Source organism: Nyctereutes procyonoides, unplaced genomic scaffold (assembly GCF_905146905.1).
Source record: "Nyctereutes procyonoides isolate TBG_1078 unplaced genomic scaffold, NYPRO_anot_genome, whole genome shotgun sequence".
In the NCBI taxonomy this organism is placed as follows: domain Eukaryota; kingdom Metazoa; phylum Chordata; class Mammalia; order Carnivora; family Canidae; genus Nyctereutes; species Nyctereutes procyonoides.
The window spans coordinates 14,787,756-14,801,041 of record NW_026575132.1 but is presented as its reverse complement, the minus strand read 5'-3'; the positions used below and the strand labels follow the sequence as shown (position 1 = coordinate 14,801,041).

At 41.3% G+C, this 13,286-nt stretch overlaps 1 protein-coding gene across 5 annotated transcripts in view; it reads left to right on the top strand.

Moving 5' to 3' along the window:
• Positions 1-839: 839 nt before the first annotated feature.
• CMKLR2 (chemerin chemokine-like receptor 2) overlaps positions 840-13,286 on the top strand; it is a 53,235-nt gene continuing 40,788 nt past the window's right edge. For 4 of the 5 annotated variants that reach the window (XM_055345682.1, XM_055345676.1, XM_055345680.1 and 1 more), the window contains exon 1: positions 840-959. The gene's annotated coding sequence lies outside the window, so the exon portion shown is untranslated. Of the gene's footprint in view, positions 960-12,518; positions 12,547-13,286 lie in introns of those variants that run through there. The other variant, XM_055345678.1, reaches the window with a different exon arrangement.

Below are 13,286 nucleotides of genomic sequence, written 5' to 3'. Positions count from 1 at the left end.
AGAGTTCACCTAACAATGGTCAATTAGCTGGCCTAACCATGTTTTATGGCTTAATAATGTTCAATGTCCAATATCACATGATAGAGCTGATGTTTAGAGCTTACAAAAATAAAAATAAAAAAAAAGCAAGTGAGCTCTGCAGGGGAAGCTAACCACGTCCAGGCTTGCCTACCTTCAGCCTCCGAGTCTCTTATGCTCTGAATTTCTGAATTCTGAGCCCTGCCTCAGAGAACACAGATGTGCTCACATCTGCCGAGACCACAGAGGAGGGGTAAAGAGAATGAAATAAAAAGCAACCCCTTAAGTTCCCCAGATCCTAAAGAGTTCTCTCGCAACGTACCTAGGCAAAGAAATAAAAACTCAGACACCTAATTAACGTGTGATCGCAGTTCTTCACCCTCAGAAGCACACGGAAACCCATTAAGTAAAATCCCTCTCTCCTAACGAGCCCTACAGAGTTGGCCGTGCAACTGAAGAGCTCTCCTTTGACATTCCAAGCTCTCCTTTGACATTCCAAGGGAAAGAAATTTAACTTGACTTTTCATAAGCAAAAGCCCCCCAAACAAAGGAAGGATTGGTGCCTCCCTCATCACTTTTCAGCCTGAGGCACTGCAGCCAATAGCAGGGATCCCCCATTCAAGCAACAAACCTCAGTTACCCACACATGCACGACGAGCAAAAAGAATTAATTTGGGCAGTATGTTCACTGCTTCCTTTTCTCCTGGAATACGTGATGAATTTTTATGGAGGGTGGTGGAGGAAGGGAAGGACCACATTCAAATGAAACCCAACATCACTCTCCTACAGTGTCATTTCGAAGGCCAGATAAAAGCCAAATGTGGAGGCTGGGAACGAGTGCACGACGTAGCCGTTCTGCAAACCACCCTCCGTTCCCTTCTGGAGCCGGGAGGTCACACCCAGGCATCAGAATAGCTTCTCTCCTCAAAGTAAACTAACTGGTAAGTGCCTTCTTGTTTGTTTTCCTCCGACTGACACATTCGCAGCTGACCTGATGAGGATTTTCTGCAGATGATTTATTTACAAAACAGTATTTTGACTAACCACCAGCTGGCAAACAAGAAAAAGGACTCCTGATCGCTTAGGAAAAGCCCTACAAGCCGATTCCTGTTTCTGTTCCCTGGCCCAGGGCTTCGGGAAGGTCCTAACCCGGTTTGCTCGGGCTGCCGATGAAAACACAGAAAGAGGGGACCAGGAGGAGGTTGCTGGGCTAAGGGGGTGGGGGGAGGGCCCAAACAACTTTCAGTAATTCCCTCTGCTTTTACCTAGGAAATTACAGCTCATAAATGCGGATTTTAAGTAGTTGTGACTCAGAAATAATCAAACATCATTTGTGGAAAGGCCACTTAGGGAAAACTAGTAGGAGGAAATGGTGCTCTCAGATGAAAATTGATTTTGCCCTCCTTAGATGACAAGGTAGGGAAAAAGTTCTAAATGGAGCTGTAATGTGGTTTGGTTGGTTTTTTTTTTCCCCCTCTCTTTTAAAGATGAATAGCTCGTGGTTTGTCAAAGCAAACATTTCTTTGTTGTTGCTGCATTTTTGAAATCTCATAATCAATTGCCTGTGAGAATAATTGGTACCTAGGCTCTCCTAATGAAGGACAAATGGCTAAATGCGGGGAAATCGCTGGCAGAAAAGGTTCAGCTAACTTGATTGTTCTTGGGGGAGGCAGAGAGCTGTGAGCCCCAATGGCTTTCTGTCTAATAGCTGATCCTTCCCTCTAAGTGAAAGCTAATGAAAACCAAATGAAAAGTTGATAACTTTCATCAGCAATTATTCTTTCAAATTGGCCGATTTCACTTAAAACCAGCTCATTCGTCCAAGCTTCCACAAACTTGTTGCTTAATGGATCCACCACTATTTTTTGGTTTGTTTTTGAGGGGTTGCGGGGGAGGGAGAGGGAGAAAAAAAGGGCCAAGGGACCTTCCTCTGGGTCTCCAATTCTAGTTCAGGTCATTCCTCTGACTGAATGAATGCTCATCACGTTTGCACATCTTCCAGACACTAAATGCTAAATGCTTTGTCAGTTTTTTTCACTGCCTTTTTTATGGTTTCACCTGAGACCTCAGACATTTAATTTATAACAGAATGTCACATATTTTCTTTGTGACTTTACCACTAATTGTCATCTGTCTGAGACAGATATTTAAGTCACATTCCCTTTGTGAAGGCCACAGCAGTCAGAGATGCCCCCATGGAAGTAATTTTAAAAGGAGAAAAGCTTTATGCTCAATTTTTTCCCCAAATTATTTATAATTTTTTAAAAATCAGAAGCAATCAAATATTCAATGGTAGGAAGCTAGTGAAGGAACTTCTTATGTAGCATCTCAATGAAATATTTTGCAGTCATTGGAATATCATATTTTGGAGGACTATGTAACATCACAGATGAGTGCTTATAATATTAACAATGATTATAATTAGCAAAAAAGTAAATGCAGTTGAGAAAACTAAAGAAAATACAAAAAACTGAAATGGTTGTGTTAAGCCAAAAGTGAGTTTATGATGTGCTGATGGTGAGCTGATGGTATGTCAGGGAAAGAAAAACTTCCCTCTATTCTCTTAGGTTCAGTTCTGAAGGTCTGCAAATTAAATTGACTAGAGACAGATTAGTAAGCAAAAACACCAAATTTAGTCACATATTTTTATGAACCTTTATAGGGAGTTCAGAGAAAACTGTGACTCAAAGAGATGGTTAGAATTTGAGGTTTATATATCATCTTCATAAAAGAAGGGGAAAGGAAGAAAGGACATTTATGGGAAAACAAATAACTTTTTTTTTTTAAGATTTTGTTTATTTGTTCATGAGAGACACAGAGAGAGGCAGAGACATAGGCAGAGGGAGAAGCAGGCTCCCTACAGGGAACCCATTAGAGGCCTCTATCCTAAGACCCTGGGATCAACTACCCTAGCCAAAGGTAGATGCTCAACCACGGAGCCACCCAGGTGCTCTGAAAACAAATGACTTTTTGAGAAGATAAATGGGCTCTTAAAGGAATAGATGTGACTGTGTCTGTTAGGTGTGGTGTGGAGACTTCTCACCTCTGGTGAAGAGTCAGTCTTCCCTGATTGCTCTCCAGGAGGGGCTTTATGACAATTGCATTATTTGGGGGCCTCAAATGCCTTCTGCTCAAAATAATTTTTATGCCACACTGGTGTATGCTAGACCCTTTATGTGATATATCTTCTTTTTCCCCTAAACTTTCTCTAATAATCTATTACTTTCATCATTTAAAACTTTATCATATTGAAAATTCCTATTTTTTTCTTCAGTCTTCAATTTTCATAAAAACCACAAAATTTAAATCCTTTGATTTCATGGGGGCTCTTTAGGTCTAATTCACCTGGTTTCTTTGGTGACATTAACTTTGGTAAAGTTTTCTGCCTCATAAAACTTCTAATGAAAGTAGTGAAAGCCAAGAGTATAATAAAAACGGATAGCATGAAAGTTGATAGAAAAAAACATAACTCGTTAAACGAAGATTGCTGACAGCATTCTCTTAAATCAGACAATGTCCAAATACGCTTCAAATCTATTATTGCACTAGGTCTTCACACTTGATATTTTGATTTTTTAAATTTCATTTAAATTCAATTAATTGGCATATAATGTATTATTGGCTTCAGAGGTAGAGGTCCGTGATTCATCAATCTTTTTTTTTTTTAAAGAAACTTTTTTTTTATTTTTTTAATTTTTATTTATTTATGATAGTCACAGAGAGAGAGAGAGGCAGAGACACAGGCAGAGGGAGAAGCAGGCTCCATGCACCGGGAGCCCGACGTGGGATTCGATCCCGGGTCTCCAGGATCACGCCCTGGGCCAAAGGCAGGCGCCAAACCGCTGCGCCACCCAGGGATCCCTCATCAGTCTTATATAATACTCAGTGCTCATTACATCATGTGCTCTCTTTATTTTTTTTTTTTTTAAGATTTTATTTACTTATTCATAGAGGCATAGAGAGAGAGAGAGGCAGAGACACAGGCGGAGGGAGAAGCAGGCTCCCGACGTGGGACTCGATCCCAGGTCTCCAGGATCACGCCCCGGGCTGCAGGCGGCGCTAAACCACTGCGCCACTGGGGCTGCCCCCATGTGCTCTCTTTAATGTTCATCACCCACTTACACCCTCCCCCTACTCCCTTTCCCTCTAGGGAATATTTTTATTTTGCTGTCACTCCAGAGCTCCAATACCAACTCTCCTTTTAGCTTGTTTCATTGCTTGAGGCAAAACAAACTCTCTGGACCTCAGTTTCCTTTTCTTCAAAATAAACCGGATAGGCTAGGTTTTCTTCCAATACTACAATCCACCTCCCTCCCCCCACCTTTTTTTTTTAGAGTAAGCTCTGCACCCCACATGGAGCTTGAACTCACAACTGTGAGATCAAGACCTGAGCTGAGATCAAGAGTCAGATACTTAACTGGCTGAGCCACCCAAACACCCTGTCTTCCTCCCTTCTTAAACCTCTGGTTAAGGCATTGCTCAATGTGACATATTTACTGGATACCTAGCACATATGGTAGGTAGCTAATAAATACTAGTTGATGGGACACCTGGGTGGCTCAGTGGTTAAGCATCTGTCTTTTTGGCTCAGGGCATGATTCTGAGGTCCTGGGATCGAGTCCCACATCAGGCTCCCTGCATGGTGCCTGCTTCTCCCTCTCTCTGCCCTCTCTCTCTCTTATGAATAAATAAATAAAATTTAAAAAAATTACTAGTTGAGACAACTCTTTCATTCAGACTATTTTTTCATATTCTTCAATTATTATAGTATGTTTTCATTATTCCATTGATAACTCCAATAAGATGAAAAATGTTCTTTGCTGTTAAAGACAACAGTGTTGGTTGGAACAAAGTATGCATGACTCAGGCACAAACATTTTGTTAGAAATCATGCAGTTGTCCTTTCAGCCAAAGTAATATATTGGTCAGATAATTAATTAGAAGGTGGAGGCCAGATGTTAAATAGGGCCTGACTTTGCCTGTGGAAGAGTTTCTTTCCATGAAGGGAACTAACCAAGGGGAGCACCGACTATCTGATCTTGGCCTCATTGGCCCTTGCTCATTGTTAAAACAATCATCAACTAGCCCATGGGAACTTGAGTATATGAAATACTGCATAGGGCAGCTCTCTGCAGGACGTGTGCAAGTAAAGACTTGGTTTGTGATAAAAGAATTCACCAAATCAAATAAATAAGGTGTGTTAGGACTTTTTGAATGGTTTAAATATTATTTTGCTGTTTCTTCCTCTCAGCTTCACCTTCGTGGGGAAGATGGAAGTTGGGGGGACACCTATCTGGTTCAGCTTGTAGAGCATGAAACTCTTTGTTTTTTTAATTTTTAAAAAGATTTTGTTTATTTATTTATTTATTTATTTATTTATTTATTTATTTATTTATGAGAGAGACAGCGCATGCACAAAAGTTGGGAGGGGAAGGACAGAGGGAGATGGGGGGTGGGGGGGACATGCAGACTCAACGCTGAACATGTTGCCAAGATCTTGATTTCAAGGTTGTAAGTTTGAGCTCCACATTGGTTATAGAGATTACTTTAAAGAAATAAAAATCTTAAGAAAAAGATGAGGTTTGGAAATTTTGTTTATTTATTTGGAAGTCTATTATTTTTCATTTTGTTGGGGGGAAAGGAGTTATTTTTTTAAACATTCACTAAGAGAAGCTGCCTGTACATGTACTATTCAGTCAAGCAGATACCGACAGGACCCTTGGCTCCCGTGGTAGAAGAGTACACAAGAATTTTAAAGGAAGATCCCTCCCCTCTGAAAGCTTAAAGATGTGCTGCCTTGGGGACAGAATGAAATTATTAGACTAAAAAGGTTTGTTTGTTATGTTTTTAGTAATCTGTATGTTCAATGGGGCTTGAACTCACAACCCTGAGATCAAGAGGCACACGTTCTGCTGACTGAGTCAGCCAGGTGCACTAAACTAAAAAGGTTTAGAAGTTTGGAGTGCCTACAGAGGTGGGGCTTACGAAAGGAAAGGGAGGATGTGAACAGGAGTATGCAAGTTAACATTCATGGAGGAAGTGAGACAGTGGGAGAGGTGAGTACCCGTGTACCATCTATGAGCCAAAGTGAGATGACAAGATTTGGACCTGACTAACTGATGGGTTGACCTACCAGAAGTCCTTCTCAGCCTGAGGAGTTTGTAGAATAACTTGCTGGGAGGGAAGAGCACAGACCTTGGACCCCCAAGAGGAGAAAGGGCATGGAGCTGCATGCAAGTTTTTCTTGCATGCAAGAAAAACAAAGAGCTGTTTTGGGATTTCCTCTATGGAAAAAAATATCCACGAAAGAGAATTCTCCATTCCACTTCATCCTGAACCTCTACCCTGCCTTGACTGGGCAAGCAGCCTGGTGTCCTGGCAGCGCATGATGGAGTCGTGATGCCCAGGGGTCCAAACTTGTACACAAACACATATAATTCATCTCCTGGAGGCCCCGGAAATACTTTTTGGTGAGCCCTTCTCAAGTGTGATGTACTTATTGGACAAACACAGTACATGTTACATCTGCCAATAGAGACACCCCAATGAACCCTGAATTAAAACTAAATACTACATTTGTGCCCACTGTCAACTGGGGAAATTTTCAGGTTACCATAGATATATATTTATATAATACTTAATGTTTTTCAGTGCTCTTTTCAGCAGTACTGCTGACTACTATCCTTAGGAATCCACACCTAACTCAATTCTGCATTGAAGGTGTTCTCACTTAAGTCCTGAAAACCTGTATTACCAGTGTGGCTGAGCTGTATGAAGTATTTCAGAGTTTAACCATTCCAGTAATACAGACGGTCTCAAAGTCAGACTAACCCAACTAGGACCAGGAAATTCCCAAGCAGACTTTGTTTGGTGTGTACTTTTTATTTTTTTAATTAAAAATATTTTATCTATTTCTTTTTTTTTAAGATTTTATTTATTTATTCATGAGACACACACACACACACACACAGAGAGAGAGAGAGAGAGAGAGGCAGAGACACAGGCAGAGGGAGAAGCAGGCTCCAAGCAGGGAGCCCGATGTGGTACTCGATCCCGGGTCTCCAGGATCACACCCTGGGCCGAAGGCAGCACTAAACCGCTGAGCCACCCAGGCTGCCCCTTATTTATTTATTTGAGAGAGAGAGAGAGAGAGAGAGCACGAGAGGGAGGGGAAGAAGCAGACTCCCTGCTCAGTGGGGAGCCCAACATAGGGCTCGATCCTGGGTCTCTGGGCTCATGACCTGAGCCAAAGGCAGGTGCTTAACTGACTGTGCCACCCCGGGACCTCTATACTTTTATTTTTAATTTTTTTAAGATTTATTTTTTAAGTCCTCCCTACACCCAATATGGGGCTTGGACTCACAGTGCCTGAGATCAAGAGTCACACACTCTGCTGACTGGGGCACCCAGGTGCTCCTGGAGCGTACTTTTTTTACTTTTTCTTTAGAGATTTTTTATTTATTTATTCATGAGAGACACAGAGAGAAGCGGAGAAGCAGGCTCCATGCAGGGAACCCGATGCAGGACTTGATCCTGGGACTCCAGGGTCACGCCCTGAGCCGAAGGCAGGCTCTCAACCGCTGAACCACCCAGGCATCCCTGGAGCGTACTTTTTAAACTGAAGTTGGAAGTAGAGTAGGAAATGGATTCATGCCCATCAGTGGGTTAGGCAGACATTTTAGAACATGAAAAACAGAAGGCCCTGTGGGTATTACTGTTAAAAAGGCAATCTCATGATTAGAAATTTCCGACTAAGGTGAAGCCAAGAAAGTAACTCATTTCATAAAGTTTAACACACAAAGAATTCAATGAGGAGAGGTCAGAGCATTCCCTCAGGCGTCAGGCAAACAGATTTTACTCATGCTTAAAATGGCTTCCAGGGTTACTCTCTGAAGCTCTCATTTCTTTTTATGCCTCCCTCCCCAAAAAAAAGAGTTATTAAAGAACTGTCTGTGGTCAACCAGTCATCTAGTATAATAACTGAATCAGTTGAGTTTAATTTTGCCATTTCAAATGTTTTGCATAATTGCGTGTGACAGACCTCGCTATTCAACAAGAAGGGATCATCACGAACACATGTGATGTAATCATTGCAAAAGTGTTTGAGGAACACTTGGGGTGCGTCAGGGCTTGGGATAAAGGCAGAGTTGCTATTTAAAAGGGAGGACTTCATGGAAAGCCAAGTGTAATAAATGTTTGGGGTTGAATTTTCACTAAGTCCGCACTGTCCCTAATGGCATGAAAAATGATTTGGAGATAGAGTTGGATCCCTGGAGCTAGAACAAAGTGCTCATAGATATGACATCCTTAATCTTTCATAAAACCTTCTCTATGACGGTTTAGAATGATAAGCTTCGTTTGAGTGGAAAAAACGTGGTAACGGAGTATCCTGCTTAATTTTATAGTTAAGGGTTGACATCGATTTTTTTTAAAGATTTATTTATTTATTCATTCAGAGAGAGCAAGAGAGAGGCAGAGACACATGCAGAGGGAGAAGCAGGCTCCATGCAGGAAGCCCGATGTAGGACTCGATCCTGGGTCTCCAGGATCACACCCCGGGCTGTAGGCGGCGCTAAACTGCTGCGCCACTGGGGCTACCCGACATCGATTTTTTAAAAATTAGGTTATACCCTATTAAAAGCGCTGTTATTTGACTTGATCATTTTTGACCTAACAAAATGGAAGTTTCCTATGCCTTAAGAAAAAATATGGATTGCTAATTTAATAAAAAAAGTAAGATATTTATATATAAGTACTTGTTTTATTATATAAATATTTGTGTTTTACTTATATATGATAGTTTATTATATTTAACATTAAAACCATAGTAAACATACTATAGTTTTGATGACTAAGAGAGAACTTTCTCCTTCATTCACTAAACTTTTGAGCACCTATTATATATTTTCTGCCCTCTGCTCTGTACTTGAGACATAGAATGAGTATAGCATAATCCTTGCCCTTGAGGCCCTCACACTTTAGTAACGGAGGTAAACACATCCATGGATAATTACTAAAGAAAGGTGTGTACAAGGGTTAAGAAGGAAGTCTCTGAAGCCAGACAGACCCAGAAGTGGTCTGTTTTTGACTCTTTAAGATTTTTTTTATTTGGGATGCTGGGTGGCTCAGTGGTTGGGTAGCTGCTTTCAGCTCAGGTCATGATCCCAGAATCCCGGGATCGGGTCCCGCATCAGGATCCTCAGCATCCTCACAGGAACCTGCTTCTCCCTCTGTCCTGTGTGTGTGTGTGTGTGTGTGTGTGTGTGTGTGTCTCATGAATAAGTAAATAAATCTTAAAAAAAATTGTATTTATTTATTCATGATAGACACACAGAGAGAGGCAGAGACATAGGCAGAGGGAGAAGCAAGCAGGCTCCCCCAGAATTCGATCCCAGGACCCCAGGATCATGACGTGAGCCAAAGAAGACAAGCTCAACCGCTGAGCCACCCAGGTGCCCCAGACCCAGAAGTCTTGTTTGAGTTTCAGCACGATTGCTAAATACCCAACCTTTCTTTGCCTCCTGGAAATAATAATAGTACCTCGCAGGGCTGTTGTGAGAATTAAATGTAAAAATGCACGTAAAATTCCTTAGTATTGTGTTGTACTTAACAAGGATGTGGGAAATGTTAGGTATTGCTGTAATGTGTTAAATGCTATTATATAATTAGGCGTGCCTGGGATTTCTTCCTTTTGCATGTGGTTAAGTGAACTGGTTTTAATTATGAGTAATACATGATTAGACAACCATGATGGTTAAGAGTGAACCAGTATGCTCTTGGTAAGATTTTAGAGGAAAATTTCATCACCTTTTCCTGGAAGTAAGACCCATTGTCAACCAAAAGTCCTGTCTAATTAAGTGGCTGAATAGATTTAACACATCCCTCAGGAGTGAGGCTAGCTTTCCTAAGTACTTGACATTCTTTTAACACCTATAACAAAAAAAGAGGAACTGAACATGGGAACTAATGAATTTGATGATAATCAAGAACTTAAATTCTTGCCTCAAACTCACCTTTGCTTTCTCAAATAAAAATTATTGTTAGTTATTGTTGAGATGCCACGGGCATAAATACCTTCTATCAAAAACCACTAAGTTGGGTAGCGGGTGGCTCAGCAGTTTAGGGCTGCCTTCCGCCCAGGGTGTGATCCTGAGACCCGGGATCAAATCCTACATCTGGCTCCCTGCATGGAGCCTGCTTCTCCCTCTGCCTCTCTCTTTCTCTCTGTGTCTCTCATGAGTAAATAAATAAAATCTAAAAAACAAAAACAAAAACAAAAACACTGTTGTCTTTCTGCCACTTAGTAAATATTATAGAGCTCCCCTACTTGCCAGACACTGTGCTAGGCTCTGAGGATATAAAGGCAAGCAAAAATACAGCCTGCTCGAGGAGAGACATTTATCAAGTAAGTATTCAAATATATAACTAAAAATTATAAGTAAAGCGTAGAGAGCGATGACCCTGATTGAGACTGGGGAACAGGCTGGTGGTGGTCAGAGAAGAGCTTATTTAGGAGAGTAACATCAGGGGAGCCTGCTTCTCCCTCTGCCTGTGTCTCTGCCTCTCTCTGTGTGTCTCTCATGAATAAATAAATAAAATCCTAAATAAATAAGTAAAAATTTAAAAAGAATATTCACATTCATTTATTTCAGCCTCAGATAAACAAAAGCCTGATTTTTAAAAACTAGATCTATTTTTTGCCATATTCAATGGAGTCTGCTCACATCCCTGGGTGTTCTTTAGTAATTTCTTAAAGAAAGACCATTTCTTCCATTTTATATTTTCCTCAAGCAATCAGTAAATAACTTATTCATCAAACTTGAGAGAAAGCCCCAAAAGAATTTCTTTGGAAAAGCTGGTTTTCTTCTTGCTGAGCCAGACAATTACTGTGTTTTCTAGCCAGTTGGATTATAGCAAGTCAGTGAGATCACAGCAAGAAGCCCAGCTATGTTGTACCCGTCTTCATCACAAGAAATGAACTCATCTACACGAATCATTTGGTGCAAAATAAATAAATTCCTTTAGTAGAACATTATCACAGGATCAGAATGTCCTACTTTGGAAAAGAAGGAATGAGCACAATGTAGCTTTATAGTAACAGCCAGGAAACCATTATTTTGTTGCTCACAGTGGTATGTTTCAGCCCATGTTTTCTTAGAATGAAACACAAATCCAAAATGTTAGCTAAACTAATCGCGAATAATATCAAGTGAGCTCTGATTATAGCCAGTGATCATTACATTAGCTGGAAACCCAGGAATTTACTACCTTTCAACGAAGTCTTGTTAGTAATGTGAATTATTTCATAATACACCCTAATAAAAAGATTAAAGTAAGATGGTAATAATAATATCTCACAATTCTTGAGCTCTTTCCCTAAGCCAGGCACTGTGAGAGACACATATATATGTTGGACAATTCTTTTTTTTTTAAGTCAACATAACTTCAAGATTATATTGTCTTCATAATAAAACAAAATAGGACATGTAGAACTAGATCACTTGGCCCCTTCTCTTCTTTTCAAAATGCTTGCTTCTCTTAATAGCCAGTATTCTCTTAAATCTGCAGTTGGGATCAACACCTTCAAGCCTCAGCACAATCTTCTTTGTAGTTTTAGCTTTTTCCCATAAAATCGGTCCACCCCCCATAGCCACTCTACTTCCTGTTATAATGCTGCTTTCTCTGGGCATGCAGAGAATCCCTGCCCTTCTTGTCATGTGTCACTTTGTGGGGTTGGTGCTTGCCACATTTCAGAAAATCTGGTGGGTTTTAGGAATGGTCACCATGTTTGTGAGAGCTGAGTGGAAAATATCTTGTACAATTCTTAAAACAACCCAGTAGATGGTTTATTGATGGGCTTTCTCCCCAGATGGCAGATGAAGAAACTGAAGTTGACTATAATAAAAAAAATGATGTGATACATATGACCACTGTCTTTGATCTGCCATTATAGGGGAAGAAAAAAAGTATATTTTCCTATTCCTCTTCTCTAAGCTGAGGCCCCTGTAACAAAAGACAGATTATTAAGGGAAAAGCATACAGATTTTTAAAATGGGAGTTTCACATGACATGGAGACTTCATAAGGAAATGACCCGAGGAAACAGTTACACCTGAGTGTTTTTATACTTTGGCCAAAAATAGAGCCTTGTGGAAAATGTGCTGGGACAAAGGTTTATGAGCTGACAGTAGTACAGTGGGGGAAACATAGCAAGGCTTGTTTGTTCAGATTCTTCTGAGTCCCTCCTTCCTCAGAGGTAAAGATGCCCTTCCCTCAGGGTATGTAGAAGGCATGCACGTCTCACGTGATTCTCACAGGACCGGCTTCCAGGAGACCTTCCTGAACCCTGGAAACACACTCCTTCAGCATCAACTATTCAATATACCCAGGTGCCCTATTTTGGGGTAGCATGTCCTGCACTTCAATCCACCATAGATACAGCCACAGTCCCAGCTTTGGACCACAGCAGGAGCAGCAGCTGCCTTCTTGGACGCCTTTCAGAAAGTGGCTGACATGGTGACCAACACAGGTGGGGTCGTATGGGTGGCTGAGTGGTTGAGTGTCTGCCTTTGGCTCAGGTCATGATCCTGGGTCCTGGGATCAAGTCCCACATCGGGCTCCTCACAGGGAGCCTGCTTCTTCCTTTGCCTCTGTCTATGCCTCTCTCTGTGTGTCTCTCATGAATAAATAAATAAAATCTTTTAAAAAATCAGTATCTATGGCAGATTGAGAAAAAATGTGAAATAGTACGTACAAATAAGGCAATGGGAAGAGGGATCTGGAGGCAGGGAAAAAAATGGTAATAGTAGCAGATGACTGTATCAGACACGGAACTTCTCTTGACCACCTCATTTCATGCCCACAGCGACCTGGTCGAGTAGGTACTCTTCTTATCCCTCTTTTACAGATGGAGAAATTGAGGTTTAGAGCCTTTGACTAACCTTGGCAAGGCCTCACAGGGAGGTAGTAAGTGGAACTGTGATTCCAAACCAGGGTCTGCTTGACCCCAGGGGCCTCGCTCATCACTACCATAAAACACAGCCCGGGGACACCCGTGTGGCTCAGTGGCTGAGCGTCTGCCTTCAGCCCAGGGCCTGATCCTGGGGTCCTGGGAACTAGTCCCAGGTCGGGCTCCCTGCATGGGGCTTGCTTCTCCCTCTGCCTGTGTCTCTGCCTCTCTCTCTCTTTGCGTGTGTCTCTCATGAATAAATAAATAAAATCTTAAAAAAAAAAAAAAAAAAAAAAAAAACATGGCCCAGGACTGCTCGT